Raw genomic sequence first — 21435 nt, 5'->3', positions numbered from 1 at the left:
TACCAAAAGGAATATGTCATGTGTTGCATGAACAAACCCACTACATCATGATATTGTAATGAAATCGTCATAACATATTTATGAATCCAGGAGATTCATTTCTACCCAACTTTGGACTATTGTGTTGATTTGAAGGATGAAAAATAATCACCCTTTTATGAATTTCATCTCCCCTATAGACTTTGTACACAAAGTACAAAATAAGCCATTTTCGGCATGACATTGTCTCTTAAAAAGTCACGTGGCGTCGCGATGTTGCGAATTTGGTTTCAAAAGTTGCGCGAGACTTCGAAGAAAAAAGCAATACAATTTTGCGGTGCTATCTTTTTGCGTTTCGGAAATATCGCGCGAAGCGTTGGGGGGGTAGGGATCATGGCCTTTTGGGGTAAAAGATACGAACAGGAAGAGCGTATTTTGTTTTAATCTTGGTATTTTTTAATTTGCATGTATAATGCAAATTACACAAGAATTGTGATTTATACAAGAGCAGAGGAAAAATAGAATAAAATAAACGTGTCACAATATACAATTGTATGTTACGTTGATTTATTATGTTTGTTGCAATATATCGTTATCTTGTAATATGTTTTGTCTCTGTATTTTGTCTATGTAGTTGTTACAGCAGTGGTAGATTAGAAAAGATTATCGCCATATAATTATTGGGCCAGAATATTAACCCTTATAGTTCAAAGGTATCAATAAAATATTAACTAAAAATGGGACTGAGTCTGTTTTGTTTTCATGGACTAACGATCGATGTAAAGAAATTGTGAGAAAATCACGATCATTTTGTGCAATATTTTGCATATCACAATGATTTTATGCAATATTTCTGTGAACTTGTCCAAAGTTGTAAGTCCTCACTCAAGAGAAGTATACTGTCAGTATCTCATACTGTTCTCTAATAAAAATAGACCAAAGCCTACGGGAAATATATGAAAAAGAATATTCTTGTATTTTAGATTTTTATTTTCAAGTTCCAAGCCCTTTTTCAAAGAGTAAACTTATATTGAAATTATCCAGGATCAACTTCCATTACTTCTGAAATTAAAAAAAAATCGTGTCCGAATGGGAATTAGGTATTGATTAATAACAACCGTTTACACTAGGTGATCAGATGCGGTGCTGGGGACACTGCATGTCAGGCATGAAATAGGCACTTTGGTAAACATCCATTCTACTCAACAATAAACATCGACCTTGCCAATGAATTTCAATACCTTTTCAAACCGTATAACATTGACCTTTCACGTGGTGCATGCAAAGCAATTGTTGGCAGACTGAAATCATGAAATTGGCTTTTGAATCGGCTTTATCATGGTCTTGACAGAGTTTACTCTTTTATTTTGTCAGTCAACCAGAAATCGTTGTAACAAAAAGATGAATGCACTTGCTGAACTTGTTAATATGACGAAATATGTCAATTCAATTCACTACCAGGTGCAGTCCCACTGTATTGTGACAGGGAGGCCGGGTAGGGGGAGGGGCATTTAAGACAACCATAATATAACAGCTTTTCTCCTTTGATTTACACAAGTCGGACCTTTATTTTTTTAACATCATTCTCTCTACTTATTCCCATTTCGCCTCCTCCCCATATGTTTTTTTTTTTCTTTTTACCTTTCCACTTTTTAAGATATCATGGAGATCGTTGCTCTATACGCCCTGGTTAACGCCCACACTGTAAAAAATATTGGGTAAAATTTTAACCGGAATAATACACCAGGTTAAATGTGTGCCCAAATTATGTGTCATACCAATTTGGGGCAGTATTTTACCAAATGCGGGAAGCATGTTGCCCAGTAAGGTTGAAAAGATAAGCAGCAATTATTTTAGAATGTGCAAAATTTTTATCACTCTGGATGAATAAAATACCCCAAAAGAAATGCCCAATGTTGGTTGGGCACATAATTACCCTCATGGAGCACTTTTACCAAATGTTTTTTTTTTTTTAGAGTGGATTAGGTTACCATTGGGTCGCAAATCTCGCTATTGGAGCCTCTTCTCGTCAGATTATATCATCCGAGCGGATTAAAAGGGCTAAGCGGAAAAATTTCTACTCTGAACTCGGGTTTGATTTAAACTCTGGCCTAAAGTTATTTTTTACCTATAAATATCCACTTGTAACACAGCACAGGTTCAATTATTTGTCACTATATTTGACTCCTGGCTATCAGAGAATGATAAAATATTTGTTCACAGTAAAGACTTTCTACAATAATAAAATCACAATTTATATAAAAACAAATCTAGCCAAGGTTCAAGGTTCCATGACATTTGTTCCGGCTACAATTGCTTCAAAACTCAATGAATTCTTATCTTAATCTTTATTCTAAAAAAAACTATACAATCCTCCTCTAAACCTATGGCATCTGAAGGAGGGTGAACGGGAGGGGGGGGGGGGCTTCACCGTCGGTACAAAAACCTAAAAAAATAGCGTCTTATTATGATTTTTTGCATGGTCTGCACCCACCTCCCTCCACTAGCGACCCTACGATGAGTCTGCCCTCCTGACGAGCAACAACCAATGAAGACGTCCCCTCCCCCGAAGAGCTTGAAGACCCCCCCCCCCCCTCCACCCCTTTTTGGGCTTGTCATTTTTTTCTGGTACGAAATCTTATTTGTGATTGAAGACCTTTTTTTTTGCTTGTCAAATTTTTTGGCGGATGGTTTTGCCCCCCTCCCCTCCCCCCTGTGGAAAATCCTAGGTACGCCACTGCTCCCCCCCCCCCACTTCCAAAACCGTTCCGCGGTCCCTGAAAGCAGTGTACAAAAACATAAAAATTAACTGATTGTGAAATTATGCATGGTGCAAGTGTCTGAGAAGTATATGTCATGTCGTCCCTGTGGAAGTATATGGAAAGTCGAAAGCCAATAACGTGCAAGTAATATAATAACACCTTAATTATAATATCAATCAGCCTCCACGGTCAATGTTTGTGAAAAATTGAAACCTTTACAAATTTGGAATTAGAAAATGATCTATTTTACTTAATCAACAGAAACAGAGCCAATACTGTGGGTATTGCGTGTGGGGAAAAATTGATTTTTTTATATTTAAATATTTCCTAACATGACAGACATCTTGTAAGACTCAAACATACATTATAATCAATTCCAATACCTTTTCAAATACTTTAAACATTCACACGAAAGTAAGTCAACTGAATTAATCAAATTGAATTTACGAAGGTATTGTCGTGAAAGAATGATTTTTACTTTTTTATATTTTCTCAGTCGACCCGAAGATTATTTTCAAATATGTATTTGCTAACGCCCACTCTCGTGGTTATTGAAGTTTTATGACCCCCCCCCCCCCGAGTTTGTTCAGTAGTCATGCAGACGGGAGATCTGGGGCCCATTGCTAAAAGAGTTGTGGGTCTGGTAGAATCCGTGGATTTTTGAGTCCACTGTTGGTGAATCACAAACTGCAGAATCCGTGGATTTTCCAGAATCCATGGACTCAAAAATCCACGGATTCTAAAATCCGTAGATTTTGCAGAGTCCACCTTTGTGAATTCGGGCCAAAGACTCTTGCGCAACCTGGGACTTGTGCGCTTGATATTTTGACTTGCGTGTAAACGCAGCTCTTTCTGCAACAGGCCCCTGAGCCCCATCTTACACAGAGTTACTATAGATCCGATCAACCTTATGTATATGGAAATCAATGTCAATGTCATATTTTTTTCTTCAGGAAATTTGCAAGATTTCCTTTGTAAACAAAGAGAAGCACACTTTATTTTCAAGAAAAATATTAATAAATGAATATACATCATACCCAGAAAATATTTTGAACAAATTTGCATTTTAGATGTTGAAGTTGGAGGATTTCCATAGTTGTAGTTGATCGGATCAATCGCAACTCTTGGTGAAACGGGGTCCACATATCTTTGTTTAAATTCAAATTCAATTTGGTTTTATTAAGCATTACTCATCAAAAAGTCCGAAGGCTACCAATGTGATTTTACAATAAAAAAATAACGACCTCTGATCTCTGATTCCTTCGAACCTTCCATAGGTCAAGTCCACTCCAGAAGAAAATGATTGAAGAAAAAGAGAAAAAAAATCATCGAAATCCCCTCATTTGCATACCGACCAAGATGTGAATATAACTATTAACGTGAAATTAAGCAAAACCTCAAAAGCTCAAACTTTCTTATTTCACATCCGATTTGATGAATTTTCAGTGTTATGCTCGTTTGATTTGTCTGTTTTTATTCAAACCATCTTTTTTGTTGGGGATGGACTTGTCATTTATTGAGGTGGCACTGGAGTTCAGATGGGGGTGGGGGTCTTGGGGTCATGCTCCACCTGCCCGACCAAAAAAAACATAAAGGAAATAAGAAAGTTAAATATATATATATTATATTAGAATATATTCAATTTTAAGCTCTCTTATATGAAAAATGTATAAATTTTGCTCACTCGCTCGCTCGCTCGCTCCAAAAATCCTTTTGCTCCACCCGTCATTTCTGGCCACCTCGAATTTCGAGGCTCTTTTGCGTCTCTGAGTGGGGGTGTAAAATTTATTCCTTAATTATTGGTGGAAGCTTTGTCATACCTTCGAGATATAGGTGCCGCTTTCTCTTTGTCAATCATTTTCATATTCAGCTATATTGAATAAGGTTTTGCTGGCGAGCAGAGTCTTTCCACTTCTCTCTCTCTCTCTCTCTCCCCCCCCCCCCCTCTTTCTCTCTTTCTTTCAAAACATATTCATATAAGTAGTTGTAAATAGTTGTTTTCAAAGTCAGCACTTCCCGCTATGTTGGATCGAGTTATGCAGGCGAGACTACCAGAAGCATTCCATTTTTGGCGCAAATATTCACTGCTGAATAATACACGCCGTATAAGCTAGAACAACCAAAACAATTTTCTCTCCCCCTATCCCCCCACCACCACCCCCCCTCCCCCTCTATCTATCTCTTTCTTTTAAGGAATATTCATCTGAGTGGTTATACATAGCGTAATATCGGCGATATTATGACGTCACTCTTTTCATAAGTGAAGAAAAGGTCAAGTTCTTATGGAATTTGGCACACCCTTTGTCTATTTTTTTTCAGTTGGGACAAAAATCATCGATCCGAAAACATATAAATGTGCACTGCGCTGTTGTTGATAAAACTAGATCGACTCAATCCATGAAGGCTGTAGTACAGTATCCTCTCAGACCTCTTGATAGATATTTCGTTTCTGGGTGTTGCTCTAAAACCAAATCTAACGATGAATCGAACAGCTATCCTGTGTCTTTTCGCAGTGTTACTTCTCTTCAGCTCCGTCAATGGCAAACGCCTAAGATTAAATTCTCGTCGACGCAAAGAGAGTCCCATGATCAAACGAGAGGCATATGAAGGGGTAAGATTATTAAGGTTTATTTTCAATTGGCCCATACAATGCCAATTCGTTCAATTACCAACTCGTCTACTGTCATATGGTCAACCCCAGTTTGTCCACTATACACATGGTCTAATTGTAATTTCTACCAATAACCAATAATTTTGGTCCAATAGCCATTTATTCCATGTACCATTTGGTTTGATAATGTTCATGAATGAAAATAATATGGATATTTAGACCAACTCGGTTATGATACGTAATGGTCATAGACGAACCGGTGATTAGACGAAGTGATGATTAGACCTAATGGTTATCGGACCAAAAAGTTGTTAGACGAAATGTTGATCGTTGATGGAAGGAATTGACAATTTGTCGATTCAACATGCATGCACATCCTAACAAAAAAAATCGATACAAATCTCTTCATGCTGCTTGTGTTTTATTCAAGGCACATTATTGCCCAGAGAGCGTTTCATGAAATGACTTGTCGGATGTTTTATCCGACAAGTCCTGTTTCATCTGACAGAAACCATAGAAACAGCGCTTTTTAGCCATTCAAAATCAAGGGAAGTTGAAGGATCTGACAAATTAGACAATATGAGACGCTCTCAGATCTATCTTACTTGCGTCAGGCATGTCAGGAAAAAAACCAACTAATTCTAGATCACAAAGTTTTCATTGATTAGTGACACAAATATAATCAAATACAATTCTGTATTTGTGTATAATAATCATTTGGAAATATTGTGATTAATTTCAATTTGTTATGATAAAAACATAATTAGCCCTATAAGAAAAAATCTAATTATACCTAATCTCTAATGAACTTGAAAAACTATGTTATTTACGGGACTCTGCTTCCGGCTCTACATGCACTTCAAACATTTTTTGTTGATGCTTAGTTCTTATTATCAGTATCAATGAAACATACATGTATTCTTTAGATTAATTTCATACCAAATTTTGATATCACGTTATCAATGGGTAATATGATCATGGACCTATGAGAAATAGATATTATATAGAGAAAGCAAAGCGACAGAATATATGAAGGTTGTGGGAGGGGTCCCCCCCCCCTCCCCCGGGGGCGGATTTAGGTCTCGCCAACATGGGGGCATAAAACTATTTTCATCCACATTTTTTCTAATTTCCTGCCAAAAGCTGATCCTTGTTGTTTTTAGTCCCGGGCCCGGGGATGGGAGGGAATGGTCGTAACTAAACTTATAACTAATATTTACAAACAATATAAAGTTTTTCACGATGCCTGAATAAATTATGAGGCTTGGCGGGATACATGTCTCACCATCTCTACAAGTCGATCACCCTGACAAAAAGTTCATTGTAAAAATAGCAAAATAAAGGTTTAAGGAAAATTCATCAAATAATGACAAAAGTTATTAGAATATTACTTATATGATGTGTTACGTCATATGCGACCAGCATTCTTTCCTATTGTATGGTAAAAATCAATGAAATGTCATTTTCTTTGAAAAATAGGAATGGGTTTTTATTTTACCTTCAGCATATCAAATCAAAACAGAAACAATTTCACACTTGCATATTAAAAGAAAATAAAAACAAAACCATCATGAACCATTAGAAAATGAAATCTATGCATTTTAAATTACAAAACATATGGGGCAGCTGCTCGTTTATGACCACACAAGTAAAAAAAACCTTGAAATTCTAGTAACTATCTTAATTTTCAAAGCTCTAACGCTTCCGTGCTTTTGTGCATTATTACAATGCATGCTTTATCTGCTTCTATCGTTAATAGATGGCTAAAGATACGATGAAGGTTTCCAAAATCAATCAGAAACATGGGATTGCAGCCAATGAACGTCATGGAGGCATGCGGAAGAAGTTTGAGCACGGAAAGTAGTTGACTGGCCAGGCTTGGAGGACGCGGGATCCATCGTCAAACATCGACCCAAACGAAACACCACACGATACCACACACCCGGACCACTCACGCCCAGGCACCAGATCAACTTTAACACGAAGATTAGCGATCAATTGCTAAATTGACTGGCCAATAAAGATCAGTGTTTCACGCGCGTCTGGTTTAAAATACTGACCAGGAACCAATCAGTGTGATTCTTTCATAGTTGCAATTCATAGCAAACCTTTGCGTTACCGGTTACGGAGCCCAGATAAACTTTTCCTATTACCTATTAGAAGTTCATTCTCGTATTCATGTATTAATGAATTGATTAATTAATCATCCAATGCAACAATAATAACCATTTTACGAGTTTATAGACACTTAGTTACGAATACATCGAAAAGCAAGAATAATAGAAATCAGGAAATACCATGAATATTAATCGAGTCTGGCCCCTCGGCAGATGAAATATAATGATTTCTAAATTGTTACGTAAAATGTATTACTTAGCTTACGAATACAAGATAATGGATGTTTCGACGTCAAATTTAAATTCAAATTGAATAAAAGCGATATCCATGGATAGGTTTAGGAAATACTTCCTTGTGCTACCAACGGATCAATATGGATGGCGTAGTCCTCGAATAAACTTGTAGAAACGCGTGCGTTATATTATACCGCATGAATTATTGATGGTTTTAATGGTTTTGGGGGGGTTATCTTGTATTATCTACAAATTATTTCATTCTATGTAAAACTGAATAAAACAAATATTAAAACTGAAACTCTCCATGCTGTGTCTTATTAAAAAATCTTGGAAGCATTTGCACAAAGATTTTTTTCGGCTAAGGTAAATTCTTTAAAACCCTAAAAGGCTTGAAATTGATTTTTATGCCGAATGAAAGATGATTTCTGCATTACCGTTTTGCGAAATTAAGCGAATTTTGAAACAAAAAATAACACAAATTTGTTCTTTCACATCAGATTTTGATGAAAGTTTAAGCTTAAAAGTTTTCCCCTGCAAGCAAAAAAAAGTTTCATAGGAGCGAACTTGTCTTTGACATTCCGAATGTGGGGGTTGGATGTGAGTGGATACGAGGTTTATTTTGTGTAGAGTTGTCAGGTGTGTGTTTCATAAAGCTGCTCGTTATCTTCAAGCGACTGTACGAAAGACTGATTATCATTTCTCATGGTAAATGATATATACCAAACATAGAGATGATACCGAATTTTAATTGATGTTGATTTAGCGCATAAAAAAAGATCACCAGTCGTTAAACACACACCAGGGGCCCTCTCTCTAAAAACTGCGGTGTTAAAACTGGCACCAATCGGTGTTAATAGAGGACCACACCCTGAGGTGTTAAAATTACACCCTAGAGATTAAACGTATCACCAAATAGTGTAAATGTAACAACAAAAGGTGTTGTAATATAACCTATACGTGTAAAACTAACACCACCAATTTAACACCGGTGTAAAATAACTGGTGTGGTCCTCTATGTACACCGGTTAACACCACAGTTTTTGTTGTGTAGTAGCTTTGCCATTCAATGGCAGCGCTGATCAACAGCCAATCAAAATTATTCCATGCAAGTTACTACTGGATGAACAAGTTTAGTAACGTTTATGTAACGGAACCCAGGTCTGCAAGAAAAATCTGTAAGTGCAGGTTGATATATTACTGTCATGATATTGAATACAGGGCAATTCCACAAAATGATCAACCTTTTTGTACGTTCGACTCCCATTTTTTCTTAAGTCTTACTTCACAAGCTGACCAATGAAGTCATGGTCCTTTGAGAATACACCCTGTCAAATGAGCAAGAAATAAGAGACAGAAAATGTTCATTAAGGTCCCACGTATAGGGGGTCGGGCGTACATATCTTATAGAACTGCCCAACAGCAACGTCAAATTCTGCACATGGAATAACACACACATCATTGGCAAAGATACTCGTTTGATAATTTTTTTACAACAGTGTTCCGTCCCCAATAGAGGGCTCTATTATTATTGCTACATTTTTTGTTCTCTCCTTTTCCTTCAAAGCGCTGTAGCGGCTTGAGGATGTATGAAAGATAAAGTGTTTTAGTTTTAGTATTGAATTTGCATAATTCATGTTAATTAGGTAATTATACACAATGTTATCACGATTTATTTCCCATTTATTTCTGGTATTATTTCAAGATTTTTTTCAATATAGACATATTATACAATTTGTACACATAACTTATTTGTATAGATACAGAGTGCGTCTTTAATTGAATCAATTTATTTTGACCCAAGGTACATTTGTACCAAGCGGGATATTTGTACTAAAAATTCAGCGTTCAGCTTCTTAACAAGTCTACCATGAAGCCGTTCGTAATTTAAAAAATTATATTTCGCAAATTGTATATCGGACAAGCGGGGGATACATAGTAGAGCCATTCTGAAAAAGAGACCTATTTAAACTTTTAGAAGCATTTAGGGGTAAAGTGGGGACCGGACTATTTCACACAATTCAAATATGCTGAATCTGATAAGATCGGTTCCCAAGATAATTTCTCATGTTTTGACCACCTAATTTGCATAAGCAAAATGGCAGCCAAATTAGCCATTAACCATATTATTTCGACAATGTTCTTTAACTCTGTTCGCTTTGACAGACATGGATACTGCAAAATCCTGCATACATACGTGTACCATTCGAGGAAATTTGATATTTTTGTGTGCGGCTAATTAATTATGCAAATTTATGCACAGTTGGATTATTATGCTACAATATAACCATTTTAGCTCAAATGTTTATCATTTTTGGTACAAATAGCATTTGCCCATTATGAATGATTGTCCGGCCCCTAGAATGTAACATCATAGTGAATATTAATATATTCCATCGTTTTTTTAATTTGTTAAGTATTTCTTTGTATTTTGTACCTTTTGTTTGATAACTGTTTTGTTGGGCGTTGTGGCGTGCGCCTGTAATCCAAGCTGTGGGGAAGTTACAAATTGATGCAGAGGTTCGAGCCCTGGTCACGTCTTTCGGATGGTGACGTTAAAGGTCGGTCCCAGACGTAAATAATCATATCTGATTGATACACGTCTGACAAAACTAAAATACACACACACACATCTGTCAAGGTATCGATTATCAATGACAGAAAACAATTAGCTTTTATGCTTTAATTATGTAATTACTTTTGGTAAACTTTTTATTTTTTTTTCTCACATACATTTTAAGGGAGGGGCGAGCTTGCGATTATGTAACTGCAAAAAAAAGGATACTTAAGAGCAGCTACGCATGGTACTTTTACTATTGTACCAAAGTAACGTTTGGTGATTGTTCATGCCATTCCAGTGTTACAATAACATTATTCTTAATTGCCGAGCTTGACGGCTTATTTGTTCAGGAACACGACCCGACTCAAAGTGCGAATTTGATTGGTTCGCTATGTTGAAGCACGTGATCTATTTTCAAATAGCCCATTCAAGACCTATTATCGGCCGGAGCCCAGGACTCGTCCGTGTTATACGAGGCAGAGATGCACTCTCCAAAATGGAGTAGAATGGGGTCGCAAATAACACTCAAAATAAAAGGGGTAAATATAGATTATGCACTCACCTCGATAATATTGATGAAGGCCTATCGTGATACACAGAATCCTGACATCGAAGCACAAACTGGACCCTCAAAAGAGGAAATGTTCTGTCTCGTTCGTTCTCCTTTCAAAATTGAAAACAAAATGGCCGATCGATACCAAGAGCGAACGCGACAGAGGTCTAACTTTTCCTTTTTTTGAGGTTCCACTTTGTGCTTCGATGTCAGGATTCCGTGTCTCACGATAGACCTTTATCCATATAATCGAGGTAAGTGCATAATCTAGTTTTCCCCCTTTTATTTGGAGGGCTATTGCGACCCCATTCTATTCTACCCCATTTGGAGAGTATATGTCTACTACACGGACACGGACGAGTCCTGGGTTCCGGCCCACGCTCCAAGGGTACTTTCTAACCATAACTCTTTTTACATCTCTGCTAGACTCTGTCTTAGACATGTCGTTTGGAGATTTCTTAGCATTTGCTTTGTTCGTGATTTCTACGTTGCTGAATTATTTATACCTATAAACCAGTACATAGGATGTTGCATCGAGGATATCCACGAGGGTGACCGGTATAGGAGGCAGCCACTCAAAGGCTTACAGGAATTTCGTTGGTGAAACGTCAGGTCAGTGTCTTCTTTTTTTTTCTTTAGAACCAAGCACATGACCATTCCCTATTCCAGCCACTCATTCAATGAACAAGGTTATGATATAACCTTGTTCTCATTTATATCTCCATGTGTGGCAAAATAAGGGTGGCAATGTTTGGCTTTTTTTCTCTCTTTTTGTTTGGGGCAAATGCTTGATTTTTTACACTGACAGTTTCCATTACACTTAATATTCATAGAACTTGGCTCTTATTTAGATTTGATACTTTAAATCATTTTTTTCTTAATTAAAAATAGAGATCAAAAAATGAAAATTTTCTTGCCGTATTACTTTCCACCAATAGAGGGCGTACACAAAAATATGCCCAAAATTCAAGTTTTTGAAAGCTCTGATGAATACAAAAATTATTCCCAAGTTAATAATGAAAAATAAATTGCAAGTGTATGGAAATTAGTAATTTGGGTCACAAAATTGATATTTTCATGATTTTTTAAAGTGTGTGCTCTATACAACATTGGCATATCATAGACCTACCTGTAGATTCCCCACAGGCAGAATGGTAGCAGCGAACAAGTGATTGCAGCCAGGACCTTGGAAACGATTTTTGACTGCGGGGCGCTGAGGTAAATTTGAAAAGAATGAAAACAAGTCAGACAGATTTTCATTCTAAAATTGAGGTCACTTAAATTACATTTTTACATATTTTTTTCAGAATACCTGGTGGTGCTACAAATGGAGAATAATACAGACAACACCCAAAGGAAATTATTTGAACAGTAGCACCCCCCCCCCCTTCCCCCCGTTTCCGAGCAAGGAGGTCCCTAGAGTGTAAAAATCATTTACTAACGTATGCTTACCCTCCATGGAGCCAGGGATTCTATTGCATTTACCTACACGTACCGCCCCTAAAACCTCACACTTTCACCGCCCCGGGAATTCTACTTTCCTTCTATTAAGATCTAGCCCTAAATCAAATAAATGGGATATAACTTAATTTCCGACATTTCTACGCTATCTATTTCATTTTCAAACAAGAATTTATTTCTCAAATTAGAAAAAAATAATATGAAATGAAGGTGGAGACTTGCCCGGATGTTTACACCGCCATATTGTTTCTCATTGTTGATCGCTAACGTTATACGGACGCGGCGTCCGTAACAATAGCGATCAACAATGAGAAACGAGAAGGGGAGACCGGGGTAAGTTGGAACGCGGGGTAAGTTGAAACATTCAAGACCTTTCGTTTTCTGTGACGTGCCATGTGGACGTACGAGATTTGACGCCTGTAAAATGAATTTATGTAATCCTGCCATCAATTTATTGCAATAATAATTCAACACTGTTGTATTATTGAATAGCAATAAATTGAGGGCAGTATTGCATAACTTTATTTTACAGGCTTTAAAGAAAATTAGTGTTTCAACTTACCCCATGTTCCAACTAATCCCGGTCTCCCCTACATGTATTCTGTGGAGCGCGGGGTGGAATGCATTAGGAACGTCGATCGTCTTCAAGTTGGGGGACTAAGAGTAGGAAAGAATTGTTAATAAATTTATTTGAAAAATAGGCAGGAAAAACTACTCATTACTAAAATGATTAAAGAAAAAGTTTTACCATTCATCACATCCAAGATCGAAATAGTCATTGAAAAGATAATTCATATTTTAATAATTGGTTTGATTATTAATTTGTTTTAAAGACAGCCAGCAACGGTCAGGTGCAGTCCGCATGTCGAAGTGCCCGGAATTCGTCCTGGACGTCGTCGTCGAGATCGCAGACGCTGCAGTCATAGACTAGGAGGGGACGCCGGCAACGCACTCTACTGCACGCAACACGGTATGTACCACACAAGGGGGTGGGGCATTAACGTGGACAATGCCAACAAAGAAAATACATTTTCAAGCACCATTGCTCATAATTCACACAAATTTAAACAGTATTTCTACCCTAATTTTGGATATGTATTTTTCGTTAAATTTCAAAAATTCACCTAAAATGTATTTCATCTGACTCTGTTAAATGCATATTGTGGGGATATGATGAGTATGATAAAATATTGATATTTAGGTAATGATGACGACGGTGATGATGTTGATGATAATAATCGTGATAATGATAATACTAAAGAGATAAGAATGATGAAAATCATAATGACAATAATGATAACGGTGATAACAATATTGATAATAGTGTTCAAATAAATATAGAAAAAAGCGATATGATAACGGTAGCGATTATAACGATCACGACGACGATGATGATTATGATGTTGACGATAACGATGATAATGATGGTAATTGAATCTGAACGGTGATGTTTATTGTAGTGATATCATTTTTTGCACTCGACAAGTTGCTCAGAGGGCACGGCCATGCGGAGATCGTTCCAGCGTACCGTCAGCGGCTTTACTGGAGGCGGCGACGGAGGAGGAGCGTTAGCGACTCCACCCTCGACGAAGGTCACCTCGTCTGGCTAGAGAGCAGCGTCGAGACAACAATCGAGCCAAATAGGCCCGGGGGAGGTCGGCCCGGATGCGCAGACCGGATTGCCGCACAGCCTCAAGTATGTGAAGCCAGGGATGTGTTGGTAATGCTAAGATTTTTGTGTAATTGACAGCTGAATTAAAAAAAAGTAATACAGTATTTTATAGCAAAATAGCTCATCAATGAACGAAAGCAATATTCCATTTTACCAATCACAAATGAAATATCCAATGGTACTATTGTAGTAAATTGGGAAGCAAAAAATAAAAGGTCCACGTTTTCAAACTAGGGGGACACACTCGCTAAAAATGTTCTCAAGGGGGAGGGGGGCACAGGCTGGATGTGCCCCCCCCCCCGATCCGCCATTGAATGAAATGACATCCATTGGTTTATCATGTTATTTCACATATCAGATTTTTTTCATGATGCCAGGAGAATAAGTAATTTGTTTGCTGTAAATTTTTTGAGTTTTTTCGTATACGTCGAGTATTTTTTAAACAATTTGAAATAAAGAGATTTCTGGTTTAACCTGTTATACAAGACATCATTAGGAAAACGCATAATCTTTGAAGAGTCTAATTATTCGGAAAATAAATAAAGTAAACAGCCGGCATGACAATATCTTATATAAACTACGAAATCCAATGGATTTAAACTGATTGGATGACATTTCAAAAGTACATCAATTGTCAAAAGAAAGAAAAAAAGATTTATCGCGACAGTACGGTGTATTGACACATAATGACATGAAAAATAGACCTTTTTTTAGTAAAGCCAAATAAACAAATAGGCCTATAGGCCTATGCCCAACGACGGACACAAATGTTAGACCAAGGTTGTCTATATTTATTGATTGTGGACGTCTTCATTGATATTTGCTTTTACCCAATTCTTAAAGAATCATGACAAAATTTCCTGCCAAATCTAGATCTTTCAGATCTACACCTGTGTAGGAATTTACCAGCTTCTCTCTTGCAACAGGGGTATGTAATGTCTGAAAGACCCTCTCTAACGTAAAACAAACTAATGAAAATAAACTAAGCTATAAAACACGAAATTAAATTAAGCATTTTCATTGCTCAACAGATTAACATTTTGTTTCAGAAACTATTTTTAATGGCGTTATTGAATGAATCATTGACGTCACACTGACCGATCGGGGTTATAATAACAAAGGTACACTCTAAAATATGAAGTGCTAATTCAGCTCTTAAAGAGCGTGTATAGTGACTGCACTTCGGAATGCTGATTTTTCTCGTTTAAATTTGAACTAGACAAATCAGCACTCCGAAGTGCAGTCACTGTACACGCTCTTTAAGAGCTGAATTAGCACTCTATTTTTTAGAGTGTATGTTATATACCGGATCCTTCGTCTTCATATACCGTTTCCCATCCATCCTCTTCATAGCCCGTGTCCTATCCCTTCTGGATCTGGATGTAATACAGTGCAGGACCGTTAGGTATAATGCATCGGGTAATAGGAGAGGGCGCAAATAAGTTTGGTCGAAACGTAGGTGGCTTTCTTCGATCTTGGCTTTAAACACCTCTGGTGATGTACTGCTGACAACTTCGTTAGGGAGTTGATTCCAGGCCAACGTTGTATTCACAAAAAAGGAATTTATTAACTGCTCTGTGTTACAATTTCTTATTGAGAAACACTTTGAGTTATTTGTTACTTGTTTCTCTACCACATAGTAGTATCAAAGTTTACAAATATTACATTTATGTCTTGCTTTATCATTCCGTTTTCCATTATCCGTTACCCATCACTTTATCTTTAACATCACCCCTCTCTATTCGGTTTTGAATCTTATCGCCCTGACCAAGCAAATGCTTAAGCTACTCTGACGGAGCATGAACAAACCAAAGCAAATGCTTAAACGCACAAGAAAAATGTTCGCGTTATGTATACACTTTTTAGAAATAGCTTGATCGTCAAGCGAATGCTACCAAGCAGTTAGCAATTGCTTGGGCCTACTAGCAAATACATTTGCTCCCTCATTTTATGCGTATGCAGTCAAGCGAAAGCCTAGCATAAACAATTGCTACTTCTTATGCTTCTGACCCAATGTCTTTCATCATTTCCCATTATCCTACCTCCTCCACCTATTCTTTAACAATCCTTTAACGACTTTCCCAATCCTCACTCATATTTATCTCTGTTAGAAATTGTGTTCAAATTTTTACATCTGTATATCAGATTGAAGAATTATGTTGCATCCCTTTTTCTTGATTACTCTACTACAGCTTTTCCAGTGTTCGGTCTTATTGTAATTATGATTTCAGACCCTCTTCATTAATGGTTCCGGTTGAACCTTGCTCAGAATATATTTTCTAGCACAATTATTTCCCTGTATCCCTTGATTTCTCTATATTAAAGGTTTGAACATGAAGAAAGCGTTTATCGCTTCTTATTGTATCCCTATCCTATCTTTGTTATTCTTTCTCTCGCCTTCTTTCCAATCCCTTCTACCAAATAGAGGCATTGTGGAAGCGCCTTTGTGTAGCGGTTCTGACTCTCGCCTTGTAATCAGAGGGTCGTGTGTTCGAATCCCACCATGGCCTAGCGTCCTTTGGCAAGGCGTTAATCCACACTTTGCCACTCTCCACCCAGGTGTTAAATGGGTACCCGGTAGGATGTGAAAGCCTATATGTAGTATGCCTAGCAACTGAGTCTTGGCACTCTTGTTGAAATTGTTGGAATGCTCCCCAGGGAGTGGAGAAGGTGCATACATTGTATGTGGTCATGCAAGGATCCGATGACCGGTGTAATTATATGTCTGTAAAGCGCTTAGAGACGTCGTATTAAGCGCTACATGTATACAAATGCGGATTATTATTATTTTCATATACATTTTGCGAAAAATACTCAAGATTTCTTCGAATTCACCTACACAAGGAACACTGGAAGTATGTTTACAGTTCAACAAAATTTTGTGAAATATTTTCCGTAAAAAGTTGTCTCTAGACTTACTTGAAACTAAATATTTTCCATGTATATTTTGCTATCATCTTTTTGGCGCATGTACAGTAATCCAATGGAATAAATTGCGTTGTCCTTGCAATTTTTATAATACAATAATCGAACGTAATAAAGTATTATATATTGCACTCAAAGGAGGAAAAATCTTCACACAATATGAATATTTAAATATCCTTGCTGACAAAAACCTAGGAAACGTCGACCAATGGTAATTTCAAACGCCCCAGCGCAAATAAATCTAAAAAGAACTCTAATGTTTCAGGTGCCTCATAAAAGGTACGTGGAATTTCTTTGAATTAAGAAATGTAGTCGACCATGTTGAACATATTTTTGTTTTGAATGTTTCATACATGTACTTCATACTTTAATAACAAATACTAAAAGTTATGTTTAAAACGTTTAAGTCATATTCTTTTGAAAAAATTATATTGAGCATGCCGAATTTACTAATTTTTAATAATTTATTTGCGCTTTGTGCATCTCTGGAGATGAATGTGTTTGTACTTAGTAAAGGCTGTTGTCTCAAAGCTGTATGAATACATACGTTGGAACAAATATTATGAAAACAACATATTTCTTTACACTGACGATAACGATGATAATGATGGTTATTGAATCTGAATGGTGATGTTTATTGTTGTGATATCATTTTTTGCACTCGACAAGTTGCTCAGGGAGCACGGCCATGCGGAGATCGTTCCAGGGTACCGTCAGCGGCTTGATTTGTAATATTTCATTCGAAATAGCTTGGAACATATAAGGTCCACCTCTAGCCATTATGTTTATATATATGTAGATTATGACAATAAATGTATATAAATGTGGCAAATTATGCATTTACAACAGCTTTGGCAATTCTTGTGTTTATATATGCTGTGAAAGAAATGACTGAAGAGAACAGTGGTATTTGGTAGGCGTAGCTTAGATCAAGCTGGGGGCCCGGGTTCGATTCACGGCAGAGACATTTTTTCGGCCTCACCTTTTTTTCCAAAGGGTAGATATTTCTTGGGAATCTTGAATGGAGCTACTACCATTGTCCTCTTCATTCCTTTCATCACATATTTTAAATACAAGACTTGCCAAAGCTGCTGTACATGTATAATTTATCCCATCTTTTTTGTTGCTGAATAAATAGATATGTTTGTATATGTATGCATTTGTGTGCGTGTATATATATATATATATATCCATAGATGTGAAGATGCCGATGACTGTGCAAAGTGCTCAATGCTATAAAGCAGAGCATATATTTATACCTTTAAACGTATGCTATCGGCGGTTTCACGCCCGAACTTGAGGCGATCTTCAGGCAGACTGAAGATCGCCTCAAGTCCGGGCGTGAAACCGCCGGTAGCAGACGTTTAAAGGTATGAGTATATATATATATATATATATATATATATAATTTTGTATTTCATATACAATGTAGTAAAAGTAATGCTTTTCAAATAGTCTCATACTAATAATATGTTCCAAATTGGTAATTATACATATATATAGCCATATAGATGTATATCTATACATACATGAATATCTTAATATATTATTTTATTCTATATGTACACGGCTGTAAATTAACGTAGTATTTTCAAAGGGCCCCAATTAAAACAGATATTTATACTTATTTGGCCACCATTTTTCCCTAATATTTTTGTACATGTATTTATCATTAGTATATGTATATATCAAAGTTTTTTATACGTAAATAGTGATGTATGTATATGTAGATTTGTGTATATATATTTGTACATACACACATTATGTATATTTTGATACAGTATCTCTATCTATTTATCTATATGTAATTAGTGATGTATGTATATGTAGATTTGTATATACATTTGTACATGCACACATTATGTATATCCCAATACATTATATTCTTTTCTATGTACATGTACATGCCTGTATATTAATGTAGTCTTTTCAAAGGACCCTAAACTAACTAAGAAGTTTTTACCTATTTGGCTACATATATGTATATATCTTACTATACATTTGTATATGTATATATATATATATATGTATATGTATATATTTATATATATATATATATATATATATATATATATATATATATATATATATATATATATATATATATATATATATATATATATATATATATATATATATATGTTTCTATGTAGACATATATATTCTACGTGTATATATATATATATAGTTATATTTATATACATGTGTGTACATATCTTTAGTATATGTACGTATTAACGTTAAATTATTATAAATAGTGATGTTTGTATATGTACATTTGTAGATATATTTATACATTTGTATATATGCGCACATTATATATATCTTGATATATCATCTTATTTTCTTTGTACATGCCTGTATCTTAATGTAGTATTTTCAAGGGACCCATAATTAACAAAGACATTTGTACCTATTGGGCTACCCTTTGTTTTATATGTTAATTATATATGTACATGTCTTTGTATATATATATATACATATATATATATATATATACACACACACCCATATATATATCCATATATAGTTGTGTTTGTGTGTATATATACATATATATATATATATATATATATGTATATGTAGGCGAAAAAATTTCGAGCTGACTCGGAGGTGTGCCGTGTCGTGCCACGACACGGCACACCTCCGAGTCAGCTCGAAAGACCCCAAAGACCCAGAACCCATGAAGAAGGCCTAAGGCCGAAAGCTCGGATTAAATTGTGGTCTATCAGCAACGTCAAATCGTCTTGTAATTTTTTCGCCTATAAGTATTCGGTACAAGACACAGTAGTCATATTAAAGAGTGGATGCCTGTTTACATTTATATATGTATTTGTATATATATAAACATTGACGTATGCATATGTGTGTATACATCGATAGTATATGTACATACATACTTATTTACGTAAAGATAGTAAAGAATGTATCTGTATATATACTTTTACATTTGTATATACACACATTATATATATCTTAAAACATTATCTCATTTTCTATGTACATGCCTTTATATTGATGGAGTATTTTCAAAGGACTCCAAACTAACGAAGACGTTTTTGCTTTTTGGGCTACCCTTTGTTTAATATGTTAGTTAAATATATGTATATATATATATATATATATATATATATATATATATATTTATACATATATATGTATATATATATATATATATATATATCAATATATTTATATGTATATCTTTCTATATTGACATGTCTTTAGTATTTATACGTATAAACTTTTATTTGTACATAAACCGTGATGTATGTATATGAACAGTTGTATAGTACATATTTATACATTTGTATATACGCACATTATGTATATTTTAATACATTATTTTAATTTCTATGTTCATGCCTGTATGTTAATGCAGTATTTTCAAAGAGCCCCTAAATAACAAAGACATTTGTACTTATTGGGCTACCCTTTGTTTGATATGTTAATTATAGATACATGTACATCTCTTTTCAAACACACACACACACACATATATATATATATATATATATATATATATATATATATATATATATATATATATATATATATATATATATATATTCTTTCTATGTAGACATATCTTCATCCATATATATATATATATATATATATGTATGTATATATATGTGTGTGTATGTGCGTATGTATTGATATATGTACGTATATACTTCTTCTCATGTATAAACAGTGATGTATGAATATATACATTTATATACATATAATTGTATTATCGAACCTGCTGTGAAATAGATGAATATCGACAATCAACTGTCAATTTCTTTACATGTCAAATATATGTAAATTTACGTGAAACCTGTCAAAGTACATTCCAGTATTCTACTGGTCAGATTGAAATCACTAAAGGTTAAATTATTTGTGGAGCGTCGACTGTATTCATTCTTAGTCCATTTGGCTTATTTCATTAAAACTTATCAATTAGTCACTACTAAATTGGCCCAAATTAAAAGAGGTAGTTTTGAATCCTCGGTCTAAATCAATATTACAAGCGGATCTCGTTTAAAGATGCGCTTTTTAATTTAGTCTAGTATGAATGCGCGCTTTTGTCACGGGGCGCTGAAATGACGCTTATTGCTAAAGTGTCGGCGTTAATGAATCCATGGTTTGTGTAAATCGATTTGCATATAAAAAGATATTTAAATGAAATCAGCCTAAAGCATGGTTTTAGAAGACTGCGGATTCAAAACCATCTTTTCTGAATATTAGCAAATGTTTCATTAACCGTGTTTCTGGTTATGTGACTTTGCTTCATTTCGTTTGATGTTTAGCTAAAACAAATGAGATAAAAGAAAAATCTTAGATGATTCTTGTTGTTGATATGAATTGAATATATTCTGTGAACCTGGGTGGTGTTCATAAAATTGTTCGTAAGTTACAAACACCTTTACGCGCAACTGGTGTTAACTATTCTTACGCTACATCTAAATGAATAAGAATCAGATTATCATCCCAAAACATGTTCCATTTGCCCGTAACGTCTATTGTTAACGAACCACTTAATGAACCATCACCCAGTCTCGATACACCTCACATA

The 21435-nt window shown here is 35.5% G+C and overlaps 1 long non-coding RNA gene across 1 annotated transcript; it reads left to right on the top strand.

Annotated features, from left to right (window-relative positions):
* Nucleotides 1–10856: 10856 nt before the first annotated feature.
* LOC121420504 lies at nt 10857–17580 on the top strand. Its single transcript, XR_005970771.1, has 3 exons — nt 10857–11428; nt 13111–13247; nt 17544–17580. It is a non-coding gene; the product is annotated as an uncharacterized LOC121420504 (long non-coding RNA).
* Nucleotides 17581–21435: the final 3855 nt, after the last annotated feature.

This window comes from Lytechinus variegatus, chromosome 8, assembly GCF_018143015.1.
Source record: "Lytechinus variegatus isolate NC3 chromosome 8, Lvar_3.0, whole genome shotgun sequence".
Taxonomy (NCBI): Eukaryota; Metazoa; Echinodermata; class Echinoidea; order Temnopleuroida; family Toxopneustidae; genus Lytechinus; species Lytechinus variegatus.
The sequence above is the reverse complement of the archived record's forward strand: the minus strand, read 5'-3'. Positions and strand labels throughout refer to the sequence as shown.